A 24500-nucleotide genomic window follows, 5' to 3' on the forward strand; every position below is an offset into this window, starting at 1 on the left:
GTCAGCTAATTCACGAACACGGATTTCCGGATAAACTGAAACGATTGATGAAAGCGACGATGGATCGGGTGATGTGCGTAGTTCGAGTTTCAGGGGCATTCTCGAGTCCCTTCAAAACCCGCAGAGGGTACGGCAAGGTGATGGTCTTTCGTGTCTGCTATTCAACATCGCTTTGGAAGGGGTAATACGAAGAGCAGGGATTAATACGGATAATACATTTTTCTATAAGTCCGTCCAGCTGTTTGGCTTCACCGACGACATAGATATTATGGCACGTAACTTTGAGAAGATGGAGGAAGCCTACATCAGACTAAAGAGGGAAGCCAAGCGGATCGGACTAGTCATCAACATGTCGAAGACGAAGTACATGATAGGAAGAGGTTCAAGAGAAGACAATGTGAGCCACCCACCGCGAGTTTGCATCGGTGGTAGTCATTTTTCATTTTTCTATCCACTGATTGCCCGGTCACTGTGAAACTGGAATGGGTCACCGTGTTTACTTACACCCAACGATTTGGTTTTGTTGACGTTGATGGCTAAACCTGTTTCAAGAGGAATGCTTCAGCAAGATCGTTGAGCTTACTCTGCATATCTGAGCGCCGCTGTTGAGCGAGGAGTGCGACGTCATCAGCCAACTTGAAGTCATTAAGGTGCTCCAAATCCTGCGGATTCGTGTTGGCGCTCAGACACAGTTTGTCGGAGCAGACTTTCTTGCCTTTGATGGCTTTATTTAGAACCAGCCTCGCTTCTTTGACTCAGCTTTTCTCTCACTTACACTCCTTTGCATTTTTATATTAGTGGCATGGTAGCGTACATGAGCTACTTCGAACATTATGTACTATACACTCAAAACTACGAACTCCATCAATTATTCAGTGAATTTTGTATGCAAAAAGCAGAAGCTTAGAACGGCGGACGTTCGGAACTCAGCTTCAAAATCATAGAAGACTTTTAAATTCTTCGATTTTTTAAGCACCTAAAGAGTCATTTATATTAACTGAGCGAAGAGAAAACCTAATTGGCATGGGAATGTTTGCAACCCACTGATACAGAGCTAAAGAAATTCAAAGGATGGACATGAAACAGGTATCAGGCGTCGTAACTTTTATGACCGCCCGTGGATGCTTAATTATGTACAGGCCTTCCGTGCTGCTAACTTTGGCTTCCGAAAGGTCGAATGCAAAGTGCGAGTCCGACTCGGGGATGGCATAAATCATTAGTAAAGTTGGTAGCGGAAAAAAGTGCTTCGTTCAGAGAAAAACTTGCTGTTTTGAGTTTTCTGGAAACATGGTAGCGGGGTAGCGACGAAAAAGCATGAGAGTTTAAAAGATGCGGCAATGTTAATAATTAAATGGGTAATATATATTATTCCAAAAATGATAATTTTTATTTAGTGGCTCTGAATTTAAAACCAGTGGTTAACTGAATAAAGGATGCATTTTTGTGGTTAAGTTGCCGTTTGTGTTTGAATCTATTTCGTACTGTTTCCACACTTGGGGTTTACTACAAAGCTTCAAATGAATTCAGTTGCATCTTCTATCGCTCTACTTTATAAATAGTTACTAAGAAGTTTGGTTTAAAACTTTAAAATAATAACCGCAAAATTTAGAATGCTACACTACTTTGATTCGAGTATGGTGGAAACACACTATCAAAAAGTGAGGCGAACATTCCTGAAGGTGGTAAAGAAAATCAAGTTCTCACAATTAGGTTAGTGCCGTTCAACGTTTTATTGAGATTCAACAGGGCAAAAAATGTACTTCTTTTCCCACCAGACAGACGATGGAGAAGCAATAGTAAACAGCTTTTAACTCAACCTTGGGGAAATGCATTTCACGTGAACGGCGTTTCTTCGCCATTGCTATCTACCGACTTACTTTCTATTACCGCCCTGCAGCGGGTGGAGTATCATTACTGAAGTGAACGTAAGCGGATCGTGGTAGATTGGGCTCTTGGAAATTGAATCGTCTTACTGGTTCGCTTCTGGTTATTCGATTGATACCCGTCGAGTCGTGGTGGCTCTTAACTGTCGGTAGGTACGAACTAATAAGTAAGACGAGCCAATCAGATTGCGGGAGGCTTCATAAGCTTTTCCACTTCCAGAAACGATCTCTTTGAAAGGAGATTGCAATAAGATGATTGGTTGTCACTGGTAGCGTCTTATGGTCGTGGTATTCAAATATATTTTTAATGCCTCATTTAACATCATACAGATGGACTTAAGATATAATAGCCATCAAACATATTTCAATTTTGATTACACAATCCGGAATTCAATGAGCTTTTAATCAATATTCAGAAAAAAATGAGGTAATGCGTCGTTTCATATTGGCTAGTTTTGGACTGAAATTTAATTTGATTTGAATTCGGATTTGATTTCAATTAGATTTTATTGTGATTTTTTTTATTTGGAGTGGATTCGGTTTGGATTTGGAATAGACGTGGATTGGATTTGGATTAGATTTGAATTGGAATTGGATTAGAGGCGGATTGAATTTGGATTTGATTTGGATTGAATCTATAGATTGCCTTGGATTTGGATTTTATTTAAATTGGATTTGGATTAGATTTGGTTGAACTCGGGTTAGGTTTAGATTATATTTCGATTGGCTTTGGATATTATTTCGTTTGGATTTAGTTTTGATTCGGTTTGAATAATAATTGATTTCAGAATGGATTTGATTCATTGCATTGGATTCGAATTGGTCTTAGGCATTTGATTGTCATTATATTAGGATGGAAAATGATAACTTTTAAAAGTTGTTTAATAATATATCGGGACTGCTTTGCGATTTGGGCGTAACTTATTTTGTAAACAAATATTGGAAGACGAATTCCTGCTCCTTTTTCGTTGAAAAATGCTTTCACTCTACGGAATTTATAAAACAATGTTTGTTTACAAAATAAGTTACGCCCAAATCGCAAATCAGTCCTGATATGTTTCCTTATAAGTCCTTCAAGAAATATACCTATATTATATACCGAAGTCTAATCATTGTTATCATTCTATTTTTTCTGCAGGTGAGTCATCCTAGAGGTTCTGTGTAGCAAAAAAAGTTGAAATTGCTTTGATCCATCCTTCCGGTATGTAGGCGAATAAAGTCATGTCAAACACATTCACCCCTTGGCATTGAATGATGAATGTTCAAAGCTTTCTTCTTTTTGTTCGGGAATTCTTCACTCGAATGAGTGAAAGTTCAAAGTTGTCAGTGTCAACATCGGAATAAAGCGAGAAAAGCAAAATTTTTCGATATCATCATCTGTTCGTTACCGCATACCATGAATACAGCATTCCACAACTTTGATGGCGACCGACGACATATGTAATGCACTGGCTTATATGCGAGCTTGAAATGATGGAAAATACTTCGTTCCGTAGACAAAGTAATGAACTGTGAAGCAGCATTTTGAAAATTGAATTCAAATTACTTCTCGAGTGATTTTTGAAAACGTCGTAAGTCCAAAAGAGATGCTCTCTTTGTTTACTTTCTCTTTTGATTATTACAAAGCCATACTAACATTTGCATTGGATTTTCCAGCACCAACCTGAATAAAATAGCTTTGTCTAGTATGTTGAGGTGAAAGATTGCAACCAATTTTAAACTAGCCTAGATATTAGCAAAAGAGAGCGTAATGAAAGAGAGTCTCTCATTTGGACTTACGACGTTTTCAAAAATCACGCGAGACTTCATTCCTATTCTTTCGCCCACGCCAGGATCAAAATGGAACTTCAGAGCGGTAAGAATCCAATAAATATAGCCGATTGATTTTGTTAGCCTTTAGTTTTTGAAAATATTTAACGCATGATTATCTACATTTAAACATAAAATAATAATGAAGAAGAAAATGTCAGGAACAGATTAAAATTCGAGAAAATTATATCAAAGTTTATCCAACTTTGTATATTGAAAGTATGAATTTTTAATTAACTTGAGAAAGGAATTCTTTCTTCAGCTCATTTCGGGGGAAACAACAAATTCCCATCACTTGAAGGAGCGACAAACTTCTTGTTGTCGGTCCACCCACTTCCGTCGTCGACGGAGGTCGTTTACCGGTCGGCAAGTCAAGCTGCAGCGTAGCCTTTTGAATTGCTTTGGCCGTTCCATTGTGTTTGGAAAGCCAAAGTCCGAAAGTTTGAAACAATAGTTTCTCGATGGGAATGACACCGAAGTCGGTGACGACGACGACGATAGCAACTTGAACTTTGTGTATTTTGAGATGTTGGAAAAGTGTCTTTTCCACGGTGGGTTGCTACAGCAGAGGAGCGGCCAGACTCTCAAGGAAGGTCCTTTCAAGAGAAAACAATTTGCTAAAGTATTTTCATGGCAGTTAGCTGGAGATAAGGCAAATAGATCCGGTGTTTGTTGCCATCATGGCCGAAAGGAAATGGTTCGGAGCAAGGAGAGCTAAACGATAAGGAAGTTGTTGCGAACGAGTGCAAGATAAACGAAACGGGTTGAAGTGGAATGGAAATTTTGCGACTCTTATTCCAAGGGGATTTGATATGCCTGTCTTCTGGGTCTGCCAGTACGAATTCGTGGTTCTTGTCACAACTGATTCAATTCTAGTGGGCACGTTTGTGATAGAAATTTCGAGATGCCAAAACCATTAAAATATGTTACTTCATTTACATTTAAAAATATCGGTATAACTAATTAAAATAATATCAAAACCAGAGCTTGAAATATATTTTATGGTTCATACTGAGCACTGTCAATGGAATGACTTTTGTAATGGAGAAAGAATTAATTTTTGGCTCTTCAAGTTGCTACCCAAGTAATAATGTAATTAGTGTTATAGGTCAGCGGTTCTCAACCTTTTTCTTGAGTGGTACCCCTTCTGACCTTTGCATAGCGTGTGTTACCGCTGTTTTTTTTGGAAAATGCACTCCGAAGCTCACATGTAAAAGTTAACAATGTTAACAACGCAATGTCAACAAATAAAAATTGATTTTCAGAGTTCTGAGAGGATTTTGAAACTCTGAATTCAATTCCCGAAAATGCTTTGAGCCTATAAAAGTCTAAGTAAGCTTCATAATCGTAGGTCATGGGCGATGTTCCACCAGTTTCCCCGAACGTTCAGGGTCCCCAGGTCCGATTACACCGCGTGCAGCCAGCGTGTTCGTGGCCTCTATCTGGTTCTCTGTTGAATATTGTTTTCGCTATTCTTTCTTCCGACATTCGCACTAAGTGACCAGCCCACTGAAGTCTGCCGTATTTTAAACGATTCACAATATTTTCTTCTTTGTATACTTGATACAGCTCATGATTCATGCGTCACCATTTTCTAGTTTCCCTCCGAGTATTGTACGCAGCACTTTTCGCTTGAAAACTCCGGAAGCTCTCCGATCCACCTCTTTTAATGTCCATTCTTCATGTCCATAAAGGACCACTGGTAGAATCAGAGTTCTGTATAGACCGAATTTCGTTTTCGTATGCATGTTGCGGGACCTAAGCTGGTTACGTAATCCGTAAAAGGCTCTATTCGCAGCAGCAATACGTCTTTTCAATTCACGGGAAACGTCATTGTCACATGTCACAAGCGTTCCAAGTTAAACAAATTCTTCAACAACTTCAAACACATCCCCATCAAGCACTACTTCAGCACCAACACCACTAGGTCTTCCTCTATCTCTACCTGCCACCATGTACTTTGTCTTGGTAGAGTTAATGGTTAAGCCTATGCCTATCCTCGCCGTCTCCCTCTTCAGTGGGACAAAAGCCTCCACTATTGCTCTGCGATCGATTCTAATAAAGTCGATGTCGTCCGCAATATCCCGATTTTATCACCCCCTGGTTAACTTTTGGATGATAAAATAGGTCACATGTCGCATTGACAAAATCGTAAAAAATCCATTATAGAACTCAATTGGGTGTTATAATGGGAAACCAGCATCAGAACAATAGTTACATGACCACATTTAGCTCAATTAGCTTGTGTGAGTGTTCAAATAGCGTATTCTCTGTGTCCGCCGATTAATCTAAGATTTTGAATAAGTGCAGAATTTCTGCGCCTGATGGATCAGGTTTTATCGAAATCGAAGTATTATGAGCAAATTTATGGTAATTTTAATTTTGTCAAAACTTTGACTATGTCAACAGTTTGTTTAACTCCTGTACGTCTTTTAAGAACTTAGCTCCTAAGATCGGTGTATTTTGCAATTATAATACAACAATCACTGAATAAATCGAATCCTGCGAGATAAATCTGACCGATGTTTCTTCGCTCCACCATCGATGACCGCCACTGATGCCGCTACCCACGCCATCCCCATGCCGAATTTTTGGTAGCAACCGTACCGACGACCACTGTCTAATTAATTTGACTTGATGCTGCTGCTGGCCAACCAGGCCGATGATTTACTACTAAACGGCAAGGAGCGCTACCCACGCCATCGCCACCACGATGGAACCGCTCTCTGCGAAATCTCCTACAAAATTACGCGCGCACACAAAATAGCAACTTTATTGTATCTAATAAAGTAACACCATAAGCCCCGCCCCTTTGGTAAACGATATTGGTGCACACTTTTACTTGCTTTTACTAGAAAAAAAGACTATGAGTTTCCACATTCACTGTTAGGGCGTTGTTCTTATGACTCACCGTTTAATTTTGTTTGTGCATTGTTACGTTTAAGACAGTAAGTTTGTTGTTACTTAGCAAAAAGCATAATAATTGGAAATACGCAGCTAAATAAAACGCAGTTGTCGCCTCACGTACCCACATAACGCACCAACCGCCACTTTGAACGTGATATAAAAGAAACCACCCCTGTTGAAAACAAAATGCCCATTCACGAGGCGCCGCGGAGAATTGACAGATGAGTCGATTCACACGCACACCACAAACCACCAAATCGCGTGCGACGACAGCAAGAAAAGAAACGACACTTTTCCCGGTAGCTCCGTGCGTTTGCATCGTCGTCACCATCGCGAGGAGAGAATAATTGTGCTGATTGGCAGTTAAATTCACCCTTCATCAGCTTCGCGAGTGAGTTTTAGATTTAACCGATTAAAGCCGCTTCCAAACCAAATCGAGCAAAGACGTCTTTGTTTCTACGACGTGGACCAGATTTTCGGAGGAACAGACTCCGAGCAGGGGGCGACTTCTCGAGCGGCGCGGTTTTGGATTTGAGGTAAGAAGAAAACCGACAGTATGATCAAACTGAACTTAATCAAAAGTTTGACAAATTAGGTGCAAACGTCGAGTGAAACTCGCACGGGAAGTCCGGAACCTGGCAGGACAGGGAAAAAGAGAAGCAGGCAGATCACCACAATTCGGCTTCGGCCGAGAGTGCCAGCACCTAGCGATCTCAAGGTAGGCAGGCCGCTCTATCACCACGATACAGATCTAACCTCAAATGTTTCGCAGATCAGACAAAAGCCAGAGGTGAATCGCGTGGAAGAGCACCACGATTTCGGTCGGCAGAAATCGTCTACAGTTTGAGCAGTCAGTCAGGATACAGACAGGACGAAAGCACCACATCGTTTGGGTAAGTCCAACTGTAAACAGGAGTGAGTAGTCGTGTTATCATTGCCTTTCTACAGGGTGTTTCTGGAGTATCAAAACTGTTGAACGATTTCGGACGGAAATCTCGTCATCGAAGACGAGCTCAGCAAGGGCCTCGGAGATATCCCATCCAGCAAAACGGTCGCACTGGACGGCCAGAGGGGTCTCCAGCGGAGGCAGCAACCTTGTGAGTGGCGCGGCGAGCTTTGGCAGAATGCGTGGGTGGTGCAACGATAGTCGTCCGTCCGCGACAAGGATCGGTACGGTAGGGGACGCCCCATGTAGCCGCTTCCGAATGCGAACAAGGGCACCGTGAGTACGGAGAAGAAACCGTGAGTAAGAAAACTTATGTGTTTTGTAAAGTAGGATAGATAGAGATAGAGGAGTGAAAAGGAAAGAAGATAAGATGACTAGGAGGTAGGAAGTAACAGAGGAAAATGGGTGCATTACCCTAAATACATGTATTAAATTGAGATTTGTAGTTATTTGATTTGTGTTGGTGCTTTGACCTCCAGTCCTATTGCTTCTTTTGTCCGCTTTGGTAGTTCTGCTCTACCGCTACCGGAAACCCGCAATAGCATGAAAAGAGCCGTGTTTCGCTAGAGTCATTTTCTTTAGAGGTTTCAAATAGGTAGACGGTGTATGGTACCAGCGGCCGTCGGCAAGTGATTGACAAGAATTGAATATGATTGTGTCGTCTACGAAAAGTGAAATTTACTCGCAAGATTTCGACTTTGGTTTTGTTGCCATTGATGATTGGAAATGCGTTTTATTGAAAATGAATTGAACTATTGAAAATAATTGGTTGGTAACAGGATTTTATACAGAAAAGAGTTTATTCGAGACGAATTTTCTTCAAAGTACAAAACATAATCGCTTGGCGATGGTAGGGTGTCGGTAGCGGAATCACAAGCGTGCGTCGGACGCTGCAGTAAATGTCTTCGAATGGAGGATGTCTGTAGCGTTTAAAAAACCTGACATTTACTTGACGCTACAACTATCATTGCAATGAAAGGTTTTTCGTAGTTTACGTCGGTCGGTCGTGTAATGTACAAAACCCTTCTGATTGTTTTGTCTGTAAACCATAAGATATTTGGAGGAAGCATAGAAAGAAACGAGACTTTATTTATTGTTTCTGGTGCTTGCATTTGGTTTTTGGTTCTTGCTAAGATTACTTCTATATTTTTTATTAATCCATTAATTTTTTTTCAACTAATTTTATTTAAAAAAAAAGAAAATTATTTTGAGCTTTTTAGTGGAATGTCTTCACTTGTTAAAAGACGAGTTTATACAATCCCATTCAATTCCACCACTTAATTGTATCTTGACAGATACGTATTACGACCTCAACAGTAAGGCCGTCTTCAGTGTCTCGTACTTGACTCGACTGTTATTTTTACAGGTAATCTATCAGATTTAGAATTCTTATAGTTTACCTCCAGTGAGTGATCTGATAAATAATTTTGGATCAGTTTAATAATGTACAGAGGAAAGTTAAAATTCATCAATTTCACAATCCAACATTCATGCCAAACACTGTCAAAAGCTTTCTCTATATCAAGAAGAGCAACTCCAGTCGAATATCCTTCAGATTTGTTGAGCCGAATTAAATGCGTTACACTTAATAACTGATGAGTGGTTGAATGCCCATGGCGAAAACCAAATTGCTCATCAGCAAAAATAGAATTGTCATCAATGTGAACCTTCATTCTATATAAAATAATCTTTTCGAACAGTTTGCTCATTGAAATTTTTTTTTCATTATTGCTTCTTCCATCTTTCTTCTTCATTCAACCTGTTCCCTGCTTTGATCTCCGTTCTTTTTTCTTTCTTCTTTTCTCCTTCTTCCTTCTTCCGTCTTTTTCTTTCTTTCTTTATTCTTCCTTCTTTCTTCTTTCTTGCTTCTTCTTCCTAGTTCCTTTTTTCTTCTTACTTACCTTTTCTTTTTACTTACTGTTCCTTATTTCTTCTCTCTTCTTCCTTCATTCTTCTGCTTTCTTGTTTCCCTTCTACATTTTTTCTCTTTCCTTTTTGCCTTTCTCGTACAGCAAAGTTGTAGCGAAAGTAGAGTTTCCATTTCCCGGCCATTTATGCTGTCCCGGGAATTCTCGATGTTTTTAAAAACATTATGTTTTGTTTTGAAAAAGTTGTTTTCGAAGTTTAGGGGTCAAGTTTATATGATAGAAATGCCAGAAGATACATAATTCAAATTAAAACTAAATTCAATTTCAATTTAAATCGTTCCTTGGTTTGACTTCAAAAGCAAATAGTATTTGCGTTTGTATCGGAAAGTAGGGTTTGTGGAACAAATGTTCGCCGAGTTCGAAAAGACGCATTCGCTATCCGTCGGAGTAGGGTTGATTGGACCATAGCTGGATTTGGACCATTTCTAAGTTTTCATTCAAGCAGCGTATTTTCTGTGGCAATACAAGGATCAGACACCTCGCTGTAGGCGGAAGATGCACAGTGCAATCACACTGGGAACATAAGCTCACGAGTCACAACGAAAACACAATAGTAGAGTTCCCTATACTTCATTGCAGGTTACTGACTGATACTTCTACCAGCAGATACAGCTCCCCCTATTCACCAACGGGTTATAGCCCCAGGAATGGTTCCAGATCTACAACTTAGTGTCGATAAACTTGTCTCAAAGGCTTTATCAAAGACCAACTAATTAAGCACCGTCGTCGGGGTGGAGGTGAGTTTTCTTGTCCTCAGATATATTAAATCTATTCTAAAAGCATTCTATGTAATTGAAACAGTGACCCATAGTCACCCCCGACGGCGGTAACTAATCTTCGACGTAATCGCAGTACGGGATCCATGAATCGGTTGTATAAGTCGCGTGGCGCCGTGGGATCATGAATTGGCTGCGTTAATCATGGGTAGGGTCGTACCGAATTTATCGGGGCAGGTCAGCAAAAGTCTAAGAAGAGCTTTAATTGAAAACATTCGGAAGCTGGTCAGCAAAAGTCTTGAAGGAACTCGGACCAAAACATAAATATAGGGCACTATTAGTAAGGTTGAACTAAAAAAAGGATTTTCCAAATTTTTCTAAATCCCGGGATTTTTCGTCCCGGGATGTCCCGGGATTAACTTGTTTAAATGGTTTGTACACATCATAACAGCCACAGCCTCGGTTGCCAATACTAAGCACTCATCCCAAGTAACACGGTTTTTTGTATGAGTGTAAAAAATACATCTTTCGAACATACAGTATGTTACGTTTTGGTATGAAAAACTGCTTTGATTACTTTCACACGACCCAAACAGCGCAAAAATTATCGATATTTTCAACATCTTTCAGTTGCAACCTTGTTTTTGATTGCACATTCACAAGACTAAACTTAAATACTAAGGATGTTTTCAGTAACCGACTTTCAACATGGTTCTGACAAATTGAATACCAAAACAAAAATGCTGACCAACACGTTCAAAGAAATAAATTTTATGCAAAAACGAATGAAAACAAGCATGCATGAAATGATGAACACCATTTAAATAATATTAATAAACATATACAAAATGAATAAATAAATCAAATTTGTTTCGAAGTCTCGGTCGAAACATTATATGCGGCTTATGTTCCATTGGTTAACTATTCATTTTACTTCTCCTAAATTCATGCGCCATTGATTGGAGCAAAATATAACTATGCCAAAACATAATTTTGAAATTGATATGTAAACAAATTCTCGAATCTGCAAAAGAAAAACAATATGGCAAGTTGCCGATAAACAACAGGGTCGATGAAGAACGTTCATATTGCGAGAAGATTGAAAAATTCGAACTGGGGTCCGACGGTCGACTGTCGGAAAGCTGTTCCGCAAACGTCAAATAACTTGATGCACGGTAATAAATGTTGTTTTTTTTTCGGTGTGTATATTGATTATAAAATCAACGAGAATATGCAACTTTAAACGAGTGTTACATGCCGCTATATTTTTCAAACAAGTTTTATAATACTTTGAAGGCATTTTGTCATATATTTATGTGATTTGAAAACATTTTAGATTTCTCGAATATTCTTGATATAAAAAATTTCAACATTTTTCGCACAGTGCATGCCATTTTGAAGTTTCCGACACAGTCAGTCTGCTTCTTCTTCTTTGTTCCGCAAAATTCTGACGAATGTCTAAAATTGAACATGGTATGACATTGTTCGTATAATCTTCTGTTTTATGTTGTGAGAATGTAAAACGAAACATCTCAAAAAACCAAACAAATGTCAAAAAATGACATGTTATCAGCAAGTTGTCAGAATGTAGTATGAAACTTCTTCTCTGATCAAATTGCTGTATGTTTTGCAAAAACCTTATCATAGCTTTCCTTGAACATAACATGTTTTGAATTTCATTTTCCGACCTTTATTCAACATCATTATTAGATCTTAGTTAATAATGATGTTTTCGGTGTTACTTAGGATGCCAATACAACAACCCTTTCAAGATCATTGAATTTCCGACATTTTTCTTTCATCGTGTTCAGAATTACGCTATTTAAGTCAGGTTCGAAGCGAACTTCATTAGTCCATCGTTTGAACAACATCATTGATCGTTGAATCATTTGATATGTGCGAAGACCATTGAGATAAAGTGATGATTTTGATGTGTTTGATATATCGCCTTGCTTTACCAGGTCTCATAGGGTTCTTAATACTGTCGTATACCAACGGATTGTTCATAAATTATGTCAACATGTCATCATCTGTTTTTACATTTTTTTAAAACAATTTGTTTTTATTTCGAATTTCACTTGCCTTTGCCAAATAGAGAACACCTGTCTATTACTGGTTCTCCCAGAATGTTGTGCAGTTTACGTTTTAGTGTTTTCATTATGTCTATAAGATGTTGCAGGTTTTCAGATTCGACATGTATCGCTATATCCGTCATCTGTTTAACCTGATTCACTATCATTAAAATCTGTTCTGCGCTCAGCTCTAAGTTTTTCTGCAGGTCATAGCTCGTGCCACCTTTTTATGTACGCCTCCAAGTCTTCTCGTGTTTCTAATGTAGCTTTGTATGCTTCATTTTCCGGTGTGAAGCGGTAGCGTCGATTGAATTCAGCATATCATCCGGCTAAATTTTGTTCTCTAACGGTTAGACTTTCTGTTCTGTCCGCTGTCGGCGCCGGTTTACCATTCGGCCGGACCATTTATCCTTCACTTCGGATTTTGTCATAAGATTATCTTCAAGCCAATCCTCATCGTGGCGTTTATTCAACGGATGATCATTTGACTGCCCTTCGGCGTAGGTATTTGACTAGTCTCGCTATCGGAAACTCTTCATAATCCATAGCCTGAAGATCATTCGAGAAAACCTCCAACGCCTGTATCGGACACTCATCTTCAGCAAATTCGACTATAAATACTACCGGATACTGAATATAATCGGGAGATAACTGAATCGAAAAATCAGCATATTTAGTCGATGATCACATGACGTATTCGCAAAGATCGGATTGAGCAGCACCTGTACGTAACTATCAACGTTCTAAATCGGCATGAAATCGTATATTTCATTATCCTTTGCTGAATCTTTGGTTGCTTATTCTTCGATAAGAAGCCACTCGTCCAGGAAATCCACGGATAGGGTCTACAAGATTTTTTGTTTGTTTGTGTTCAACAAACAGCTTTATAAATATAACTTACCCTTTATCAAGTCTAAGAGGGTCTAACAATGAATCGTAGGTGAAATGATCAGAGCATAATATTCTCTATCTTAGTCCCAAAGAATCATTAGCTCTGAAATCCTTTTCCAGCAGCGGAAACTGGCAATATTCGACCCACTTTTTACACCTAAAAATCATACATATTGCGATTTCATTAAATTTGGTTCTATTGCTTAAGAAGTAAATAACTTACCGTTCGAAGTTTTTGGGAAAATTTATAAAATAATCCCCCAAACATCTTCTACTATTATGACTATTAAAGCTTCACATTTTCGACCCATTAGGAAAAAATGTTTACTTTTTATCTGTCATTTTTGGTTTTTTAAACATGGCGAAACTGTTTTTCGATGTTTGACATATGCGATCGCTCCGATTCAAAGTGATCGTTATTTTGGTTGGGACACTGTTTTAGTGTAAGTGATACGTAGGTAGTTATACTGCTGGCCATCTTACCTAAATGTATATAACTTACTATTTTGAAGTATTTTACTAAGTTAGTCTTCTTCGCTCTAGCAACAACAAGTTTGGCCATTAAACATTTTCGTGTTGATTTTTCACAACCTATCGGAATAAATCAAATCGCAAGATGCTCTACTGCCTAGTCTAAATGATGTCAAAGTAGGTACTCATCTCTTGTAGATGAAGTAATTCTGTCGTTTTGTTGTTATCTTTCTACGTCATTACTCTTACGATGTTTCGGTGATTTCGGTTGACCGTAGATGGTGACCGAAGACGATGATTCTCGCACAGCAATGGCGGAAGAAAGCAAGCCTTCCATAACAACAACAAAAACGGATAAAGTATGGGATCACTCCCGTGACCAAATCCACTTCATTCCCGCAATAGTGGTTCCACTTGAAGACCTTTTCGATATTGCTATCCCTTCTTGTAAGTCCACCATATCCTTCTACCACCGACCGATAGGCAACCAATTGTTGTTATAAACTCGGTTATAAATTGATTCACTGTGGGATTCTATCATTCCACTCTTGGCGTATGAATGAGGGCAAACATGCTTTCCCTGGGAAGCAAGTATAAAAATGAAAAGTTATTGGATTCGTTCTGAGCGAAGAGCTTTTTCTGCCACGGTTGACTAGAAGAGTGACCTTCAGGTTGGGTGCCACTGTGCCAGGTCACGTTTCTCGAGTCTTCTGAGACGATAAAACAAAATAAAATATGTATACGAAATGAATAGATTCAAAGGTGATAGATGCGCGAGGTTTTGTAAAAAGGAAAGTGGTATCAAATTATGTCTTAAGCTAATAGCGTGTTCAATTATCGTTTGGTTAAGTGGAACTCGCAGCTGTCCATCATTTCAAATTGAACTAATCATCACTATAACAACAGAACAGTGGAAATTGAAACTACACATTCAATACAAATCATTGAAACACCAATTACCAAAGTCAAATAAACAGGGATCATGGAATCATCCTCCCCCTTTGGTCACTAAACTGTTGTGCCGAGACAAGACACCCAAAGCGCAGGGGAAAGAGAAAATGGTCATCCTCCAGCCGAGACGGAAATTGCAATGTTTGTGAAGCACATTTTCCTCTGGTCGACCACCGCAACCCACCGCTCCTGCAGGCAGCTCAGAAACATGCACATAGCCTCACATAACATAGCGCCAATGGTGCCAAAGTTGCTCCGAAAATGACCAGTGAGCAAACAGATTGGGTGCCACCGCATCGCATTTCGCCTTTGCCGGCAGCAGATAAACACTGACTATGGCCACTGTTAGGTTTGCGTCTGTTTGTCTTGGAGAAAGCGCCACTCGGAGGAGCCTTGGAGAAAAAGGCATTTTTCTCGAGAATTGTCCATCTGTTTCGTCGGATCTTTTATATCAGTGGTGAACTGGCGAAGGCAGAGCTAGATATTGGCAAGTTCACTGGGGAGCATCCAAAATTGACGGAACGATTTTTCGGGGGCGGATGGCCGGAACTGTTAATCGTGTAGAAATGCATTAAATCGTTAGTCTAATATACGTGGCTTAAAAAAGTGTTACGTAATTCACATACGCCCCTAGTCGGAAATTTCAGCCTCAAGCTGCCAATGGCAGCGTGGTCGTTAAATTAGAACAAACATGGCGGAAAGTGGACGAACATCCTGGGAGTAGGAAGTCGGATGGTTTTGATGACTTAATTTGGAGCCAGAAATGGCATATGTGTGTGTGTCTGTCTGTACGTACGCAAATACTTTCCGGTTGCGAAAGGTTCTAATGAAGTACGTGTGTTGTTCGATGTTTGCCCTTCTTAGTAATGCTCATCTGAATTTAATTAGTTTGCTGAATCAGATATTGAGAAGAAACGAAAAGCACTGAATCCAATTATTTATTCATGGTAAAATGGGAAGGTTGCCGTCAATTAATTATTTGATATTTGGAAGCCATTTAAGTTTAATTCACTTGTACCGGTTATTCAAAGTTAAGAAAGTTTAAAAATTAAGGGTGATGTTGTTTTTTTTATTTTTTTACTTTTATTTTTTCAATTACCCTTGAATTAACATTTTTTCGGGAACAAAATCTGTTTCTATCTAATCAGTAAATTAATACGGTTCAAACCAAAAGGGTTTTCGATCTCTCATTTTTTTCCTTCAATGGCTTTATGTTCCAACTCAAACTGAGCCTGTGTTTTTCAATTTGATCTATAAGTATTTCCACAGTTATCAATTGAAGGCTTTATATGCCCGTCATTGCATAAATATGTATTTTGTACGGCGAGTATAATTCACTACGTCCAGAGAATCGAACTTGCCTTTTCCGGATTTAAAATTGTACGCCCTCGACAATCTCCAGTTAACGAGACATGGCAGTAGTAAGGATAAACTTGGCAATTCGGACGGATATTTTTTTGTGTTTCCGAAAACTCCAGTTCAACTGTTATAAATGAAAAATGGTAATGTGTAAAGATCAAAACTTGAGAATCTCATTAAAAATGTCTACAAACAATGCAAAATTGTTCATAATCAACGAAGCATATTTTTCCATTTCACCTCGTTAGTAACAACATTTTCACCCATTTCAATTAATTCCCCTCGGAAGACTCACAGTCAATGCGCAACCCACTTGGGAGGGATGCGTTTTCCGCTGCAAAAACTCCGGAGAAGCAGAATGATGCACGAAAATCCCATAAATTGTTAATACCTGCAGCGGCTGCCTATCTGTGCAATGACACATGAAAAACGCTTAATTCTCTTTATGTTTTCCCGACTAACAACACGCTTAAGCCAATCGAAAACCGATGGATGGCCACGCAATATCCAACCGACGCGAGCGTTGATGAATGCTGCTGCGGCTGACGGGCCCGGACCCGGGCCGTCGTCGCGACGCATACTGGCGACCGGGTGGGAGCTTAAAACATATTTACAATCCGGTGTGGTCGTAAGAGCCCACTCCATTGGCTCACTCACGTCCATTTATTGCCAATCATTTGCTAATCCTAGCCGGGTCTGTTGAGCTTTTCCTATACCCACGGACCCATCGATGCATAGAGAACCAGCTGCGGCGCGAAAAGCTGTTTTCATGGGATTGACGGGGGATTTCGGATTCGTTCGCCGCAGAAATCCGTGGAACACGTTATCAAATTTATAAAATTTACACTCGCCCACATCACAGGGTTCACCGCTGCTCTGGACAGTGGACACGGGTGGTTGTTGCCGCGTGATTGGGGCGGTGGTACCGAGAACTTGATTCACAAAGGGTGCCTGCCGTTTCCGGTAGGTACGTAAGCCATGCATTGGGGGTGAGAAATGATCGCCAACATGAATTCTATCGATTTCGGATCCAGTGGTTTCAGAGAAGCGGTTGGGTTATGATGAGTGGCTTAGGTTTTGCATTAGCGTTGTTGAATTTGTAGTGGAGCGAGAGGGGAATTTGTGGTATGAATTGGGTTTGAATTTTGACAAGCGTTTTATCTATCGGATACTAACTTCGGAGTAATTTGATGATTTTTATCAAACACCCGTAAATTTGTAAAACGAATCAATCTCTAGAGGGTAGCGGGGAATGGTGGATAGTAGAGACCAGCCTAATATGCACACCTTAAGCCTTTTCGATGTTTTCATCTACCTAATCCAGAATACTCAACCATTCCAATGTGCAGATGCATAATTTACAACACAAGCTACTCAAAACAACAAGATTTTTGTGACTTTCTCAAGCATTTAAAATATGTTTTAAAAATGGGCATGAGGCAAACAAATTTTAGTTAACAAAGAGAGATTTTTCTCAATCTTTTCGTTAGAACTGAGAACTGAGAAATGGAAGTGAGTACTTAGTAGTGAAATTTGTGCAGTAGCAATTAAGTACAGAGTAGGGAAAAATGAGAAGTGACTGGTGAGAAGTGGGAGGCGATAGTTGCGGAGAGAAAAGAAGGAAGTGAGTAGTGGTATAAAATGTGTTATGACCTTTTTCCTGTTCGGGTGTGCCACTGCGACCAATTATTAGATCTATTGTAGCGTTACCTGTACCCTTAGTGTTTAAGTGCATGTCGAATTACTCCAGTGCTATTGAGAAGCAATGCAGTATCGGTTTCGAAACAGTTGTTGTTTTGTTTCCTCAAGACCACCATGACAAGGTCCTCTATTAAGACCCTTCACAGAGAGCAATTCCATTGAAGGCACGTCCCTTATCAATAGGAAATCAATCCTTTCTTGAGAAAACAGAACAGTGATACTGTTTTTGGCCATGCATCGGAGCCCTAGCCACATCCTTGTCTTGCTTCTAGAATATCACCAGTAAAACAATGAAAACCCAGGATTTAGCTCTGTCTACAAGACCATTTCAAGCAAGAGAATTTGTTCAGTAATAAGAACTTCCGTGTGTTCCTCTCACTACCATTGTCCACCAGTTCAAGAAGAGTTAGTACGTATTTAAACCCCTAACTCGATTTTTCCAGCAGTCAGTTCAGCCTAGGACCGGGTACCGAGGTTTTTTTTTTACAGTTTAGCCTCAAACAAGAGGAATTCGAGTCTTTCAACTGTCTGCAAGGTAACATTAATAATGTTTTATTTCTGAGACTGATGTTGGTAGCGGGGACTAAATACGATGAATCCTTAATTACCACAACTTATTGCCCTAACTAGAAAAATGGATTAAGCTAGGGCTCTGTTTGGTAGATCTTACACCGCAACACACTATGTCAAAGTGATCTACCGTGTTACAGGATATGTGTTATGATAATTGGGATGTGAGAAGCGAGATGATGAGAAGTGAGAATTGGGTGGTTAGATATAAAACAGAAAGAAGAAGGAAGAAGGAATGAGGAAGAAGTAAGAATGAAAAAGAAGAAAAGACGAAGGAAGAAGTGAGAAGGAAGAAAAGAAGGAAGAAAGATAAAGACAAAGGGACGAAGGAATAACGAAAAAGGAAAGAGAAAGAATAAAACATGAAGGAAGAAGGATGAAAACGGAGGAAGGTAGAAAAAAGGGAACAAAGAAAAAGAAATAAGGGGAAGGAAAAGGAAGAAGGAAGAACGTTAACAAAAGATGAAATAAGGAAGAACAAAAAAGGAAATAGGCAAAAGAAGAAGTAAGAATAAAAAGGGAGCAAAATGGAAGAAGCTGGAAAATATAAAGTCACCATTTCCAATTCTCACATCTAACTTCTCACCAGCCATATCTCACTTCTCACTTTTGATATTTATTTCCTACTTCTCAATTCTCATTTCTCTCTTTTCACATCTCACCTCTCGCTCTTTACTCCTCACTTTTCATCTCCAACAACTCTTCAACAGCTCACTACTCACTTAGTACTTCTTATTTCTCTTTTCTCGACTTCTCACTTTTCACTTCCCACTTTCACTTTTCATTTCTCACTCCTCGCTCCAACTTTCTCATTTCCCATTTCTCAATTTTAACTTCCCACTTTTCACTTCTCTTTTCTCACTGCTCACTATTCACTCCTCACTTGACGCTTCTTGCTACTCACTTCTCACTTCTCAATTCAGAATTCCCACTTCTCACTTATAACTTTTCACTTCTCAAAACATGAAATAAGAGAAGAAAAGATAAAGCAAAAAGAAGGAAAATAGAAGAAATAGGGAATAAGGAAGAAGAAAGCTATTATAGCACATCTCACATTTCACTTCTCATTTCTAACTTTTCACTTCTTACTTTTCACTTCTTACTTCTCACTTCTTGCTTTTTATTTATTTCTTACGTTTTCTACTTACATCTCACTTCAACTTTCTTCTTCTCCACTTTTTGCTTTGAATTTCTCATGTCTCACTTTTCACTTCTCTTTGCTCACTACTCACTTCTCACTTCTTACTAAGCTTCTCTTCTTCACTTCTCAATTTTAAGTTCCTACTTCTCACTTCTTACTTCACTTTCCACGTCTCACTTTCCTCTTCGCACTTTGCACTTCTCCTTTTTTGCTTTACTTTCCATTTCTCACTTCTCCCCTTTCCTTTCAAGTTTCTCACTCCAACTTCTCACTCTCATTACACACTTTTCACTAGTCACAATCTAAGTTTATTTTTAACTATTCGGCCAAACGGCATTCAGTCTAGTGGCCCGAGAACGTGAATATCGTGCATGTGAACTGTTTCGAACAACATCGAGTTAGCGAGTTGAAAATGCTTTGGAAAATTACTTCGACTAAGAGAAAATCGAGTAAGGGAGACAGGGTTTGAATCTAAAAGAGAATGACAAGTTCTCTCACTTATCGTCTCTATATACATTTACGATATGCAGCATACCGCGAGAGACATTTTTCGCAAGCTGTCAGGATAAAGAACTGATTCGGCAGGCGATATCTCATAATAAATTTCTTTTAAAAAGCTCCAAACGTGGGGAGCACTGGTTCTGACGATGCATTTCATCTTGTTCTACACAGCTGTGCGGTCCTCAACACAAAATGAGCGAAAACAAAGCGAAAATCATCACTTCTGTGTGGGGTAGACTGGCCCAGAAAACAGAAAGTTGTCGAATTCGACGGGGCACCCCCCAGGATTGTGTCTTTGGGTGAAAAAATCAATCTCTCAAAATTTCAGCTCAATCGCTTGTTACATAAGCTGGCGCAATTGATTTGTATGGGGATTTCAGCCAAAATATATAGGAAAATACACTTCCGTCACTCATTCGATCTGGAAATTTGTTATGATTGCTCGATTAAGCTCAGAATTGAAAAAACGGCAGTTGATATGCTACAGAACAATTTCACAGAACATTGTATGAAGATCAAATGAGCTTTTACATAGGTTTCGGCTGATACGATTCGATCAATAAATCCAAAACACACAATTCAGCCCCTAATAAATCAGCCGAAAGTTTAGTAAATATTCATAAAATCACCGTACAATTTTCTGTGAAATTGTTCTTTAGCATACCAACTGCCGTTTTTGTAATTCTGAGCTAAAACGAACAATCAGAACCAATTTCCAGATCGAATGAGTGAAGGAGGTGTATTTTCCTATATATTTGAATGAAATCCCATACAAACTTCAAATTAATTACGTCAGCTTATGCAACAAGCTATTGAGCTTAAATTTTGAGGGATTGGTTTTCTCACCCAAAGACACAGTCCTGGGGTATGCCGAGGAATTCGACAACAGTTTTTTCCCCATACTAAGCTGGGCCAGTCTGGTGTGGGGGCTGCCTGTCCTATTCTGCTTTCTCGAACTTGTATAAGGTACACCGGGGCAAGTTGAAACGGTTTTTTCAAAGTTGAAATTCAAATTGCTGTAAAAAAATCACCCTTTGATATATTTTGAATCCGTTTGCGGTGTTTGCTGGTTCGGGCCAAATATCTATATACATAAAAATAAGCAACCTTAACAAAATTTTTATAAATATTTTTATATGTAAATTATTTTTATATGCATCGTTTCAACTTGCCCCACGTATCGGAGCAAGTTGAAACACTGCGCTATATACAGACATGAGCTAATATTGTCGTATTTGAAACAAAATATATGTGCTCAGTGAGATTCAAGATGCACGAGGTTGTAAAGGAGACTATAATACTGCCAGGATTCGCAAAAGAGTCCCATGTAAGTTTATGACTTCGATTTTCATTCAGAAATTAGCTGTAAATTGTCTTCTGTTTAAGAAAAACTGATAAAATAGTAGGCTTTGTTCTAGAAATTTGAAAACAAACCCCACTTTTGTGGTCTCATCTTGATATTTACTCTCATAAAAATCAAATTCCAGATTTTGATAGGTACTCTTTTACACAAAAAATTAACCTAAGTAAGGTCCATTTAATTGTGGGTCAATTAACATGGATAAATACGGATACAGAATATTATGTCAATTCTTGGAAAGATACCAATTTTTTTTCAATTTATTAGATTTTTTTGTATTTCTCCATATAAAACAAGTTTGATAAATTCAACGGCAAATTACTCAAGTCGGAGAAAATGACATGGGACTTTTATGCGAATAAGGGCAGTGTACAACAAAATCTCAAGCGTATTTTCAGAGACCAAATTCTGGAGAACAAAATTGATTTCCTCCTACTGGTGACCACGTGGATTACTATTCAGGATGCTTTATTATTTGGTTCACTTGTATATTGCGCAGTTGATTAATTCGGCTGTGGGTTCTTCATAAATGCGCATTAATTAACCAGCCATCATTCTCTCATAAACTCTTCGATTAGAGAAATAGGCAGCTGGAGAAGTAAAAGCCGGAATGTTTACATACACTATGTTTTATTTTTCTGAGAGTCAGTGCTCAGTAGATTAGGAATCTCAAAACTGCAGTTTAAACATGACCCCTTTTCATTCTAGTGGAGATTGTAGGAGGGTTGCATCCATGACGGAATGGGCGGAAATTTATTACCCCTTAAATGCGCAATGTTGTTTTAAAACAACAAACTGAAAATACGTTTAAAGTTAATGATTTCAATGGTTATTTACGTTAAAAATATTTCCGACGAATTCTAAAAAAAACGCCTTGCGCCTTTAAGGGTTAAATTTATGTTTAGAAGTTTGCATGTTTTTATAAATTTATGTTTTTTGAATGTATGTATTTACGGACCATGTTGAATTCTGAAAACAAAATTACTTTTAATTGCGAGGGTGACGTTTTGAATCGTTGTTTCAACTTGCCCCTCACCGCGCATTTCTATTTGCCCCGATGAGTTGAACATGGAGAGCAATATCAAACAATCAAAAGACAAACATTAAAACGGGTCTTTCATCGATTTTTCATAATCCTTATGCTTATTCAACATTGAATGATTACCTCTCGTGAAAATTTGATGAAAAAACTCTTTCAAACATAGTTTTGAGACCTGTTTCATTGGCACGTCAAATAGTTGGTTTGGATTTTGCAGAGGGCGAAAAATAAACAATGGCAGGAATTGTTTCTAGTAGCTGCAATCTTTCGAGAATGGCAGTCAGAAGGTGCATTTAGGCGAGTAGTTTGTTGAAAAAAATTATCAGACCATTCGGTCGTTTCCTATCTGAATTACAGCTTCCGTTTTAACTTACCCCGCATTTCAACTTGCCCCGGTGTACCTTACAAGTTTGACGAATATGTTATCATGGCTTATTATGATTCGGAACAGTTTTGCCTTTTTATCGATGTGAAACCCTGAAGGGAGGTATCGACTTACGGAGGGTGCGCAGTATGCTACATTCAAGGGACTTTGAATTTCATTGAGTAAGGGAAAATATCGAGTTACAGAACATCGATTTAGGGAGTAAATAGTAAAGATAACATTTGTTTAGAAATGTATTATAAACGATTTTATAAGTGAACTAAATGTGTTGAGTGTTTTGCCGCAAGGGTGCATTTTGCACCGTTCTCTCATACAGTTGCTGCCTTATGTGTGTATGGAAAAGCTCGGAAATTGTCTATTTGAACAGTACTGCTTGAAAATAATTAAAATATGCTTCTATGCTGTAAATATTTATTTGTGGCACAGACCAATAAGTACGCTAGTTGATTTATTAAATTTAATGTGTAGTATCGAAAGCTTCCTCTCAGAAATAAACTAATAAGTGCAACAGAATGGACACAAGTACAATCACTGGCGGAGTTCGTTAAGTGCAATTTAATTTGCATATTAATTAATGTTTCTCCATGTAGTGCTGGTGTTGGTCTAGGAAGTAGGTCGCGATGTGAACGGACATCAACAATTTTTTTCCGTCATTTGTTTCCCTCTTGGAAGCGATTTTTTTCAATCGACGTTTTGAATTGTTCAAAAGTTTTCGGTACAAGCACATCAACTACTGTAAGATGAAGATCATCCGTTACTCTAGCTGAACAAGAACTTTCCAAATATGTTGCTAGTTGACGCATGATGACATGACACGGAAAAGCAGAAGTTGTTGAATTTCGATGTCCAAACAGAACTGTACTGTCGAAAAAATGGACACTCGGCTGACATGGAGAACAGTTGAGTTGGATAAATTGAAACTGTTTGGTCGTCAGGTGTCGAAGTATCCGACGCATTTAGAGTTGGATTTCTACCGAGTCGAGTCAAGTACGAGACACTGAAGACGGCCTTACTGTTGAGGTCGAAATACGTATCTGTCAAGATACAATTAAGTGGTGGAATTCAATGGGATTGTATAAACTCGTCTTATGACAAGTGAAGACATTCCACTAAAAAGCTCAAAATAATTTTCTTATCAAAGAAATGAGGAGTGAATCTCAATTTTCTACTCCTGATTTTATAGTTTTCACTGCTTACTTCACACTTCTTACTGTAAGAAGTGAGAAATGAGAAGTGTGAGTGAGAAGTAGTTAGTGAGAAATAAAAAGTAGGATGCGGAAAGGAGGAGTGAAAAATGAGAGGTCTCACTTCTTATTTCTTATTTCTCACTTAACACTCAGTAGTTGTTAGACTTCGGAATGAATGAAAAGCTATTAAATTAAAAAAAAAAACATCATCCTTTCTCTCCTATAACATTGGCAACCCGTTAACCAAGAACCTTACTCCAAGATTCGCACTCTTACACGTGTGAAATGCAAGAAATGTATAATGTCAACAATTTATTTCATTTGTTGTTTCAAGGCGCAAGTCTTCAAGTGTGTTTCACGTACACCACTCTATCTCCCCACCAATCTTCTTCTTGAAATTCCTCTAGGAGCTCCTTCTCGAATTCTTCCTGAAATCCCTTCATGAGAATCAGGAATTGCTCCAGGATTTTTTGGAGTTTTATATGGAACTGCACTCCAGAAAACAAATCTCACAATTATTGTATAAAATCGTGGCATATACAATTCTGCAAGGTTTTAATACAAAAAATGTAAACTTTTTATACATTTGCTGTATTAATTTAATACAAATGGTAAGATTTCAATACAATGGTTGTATTAAAATCTTCTTAAATTGTATATGTCAAAATTTTATACAGTTTCTG

The 24500-nt window shown here is 38.7% G+C and overlaps 1 protein-coding gene and 1 long non-coding RNA gene across 2 annotated transcripts in view; both read left to right on the top strand.

Annotated features, from left to right (window-relative positions):
- LOC134217619 (uncharacterized) overlaps nt 1-24500 on the top strand; it is a 394075-nt gene that overhangs the window by 111208 nt on the left and 258367 nt on the right. The window lies entirely within an intron of this gene.
- LOC134214001 (uncharacterized) lies at nt 6885-7925 on the top strand. Its single transcript, XR_009979594.1, has 4 exons — nt 6885-7135; nt 7195-7317; nt 7372-7492; nt 7548-7925. It is a non-coding gene; the product is annotated as an uncharacterized LOC134214001 (long non-coding RNA).

This window comes from Armigeres subalbatus, chromosome 2 (genome assembly GCF_024139115.2).
Source record: "Armigeres subalbatus isolate Guangzhou_Male chromosome 2, GZ_Asu_2, whole genome shotgun sequence".
Taxonomy (NCBI): Eukaryota; Metazoa; Arthropoda; class Insecta; order Diptera; family Culicidae; genus Armigeres; species Armigeres subalbatus.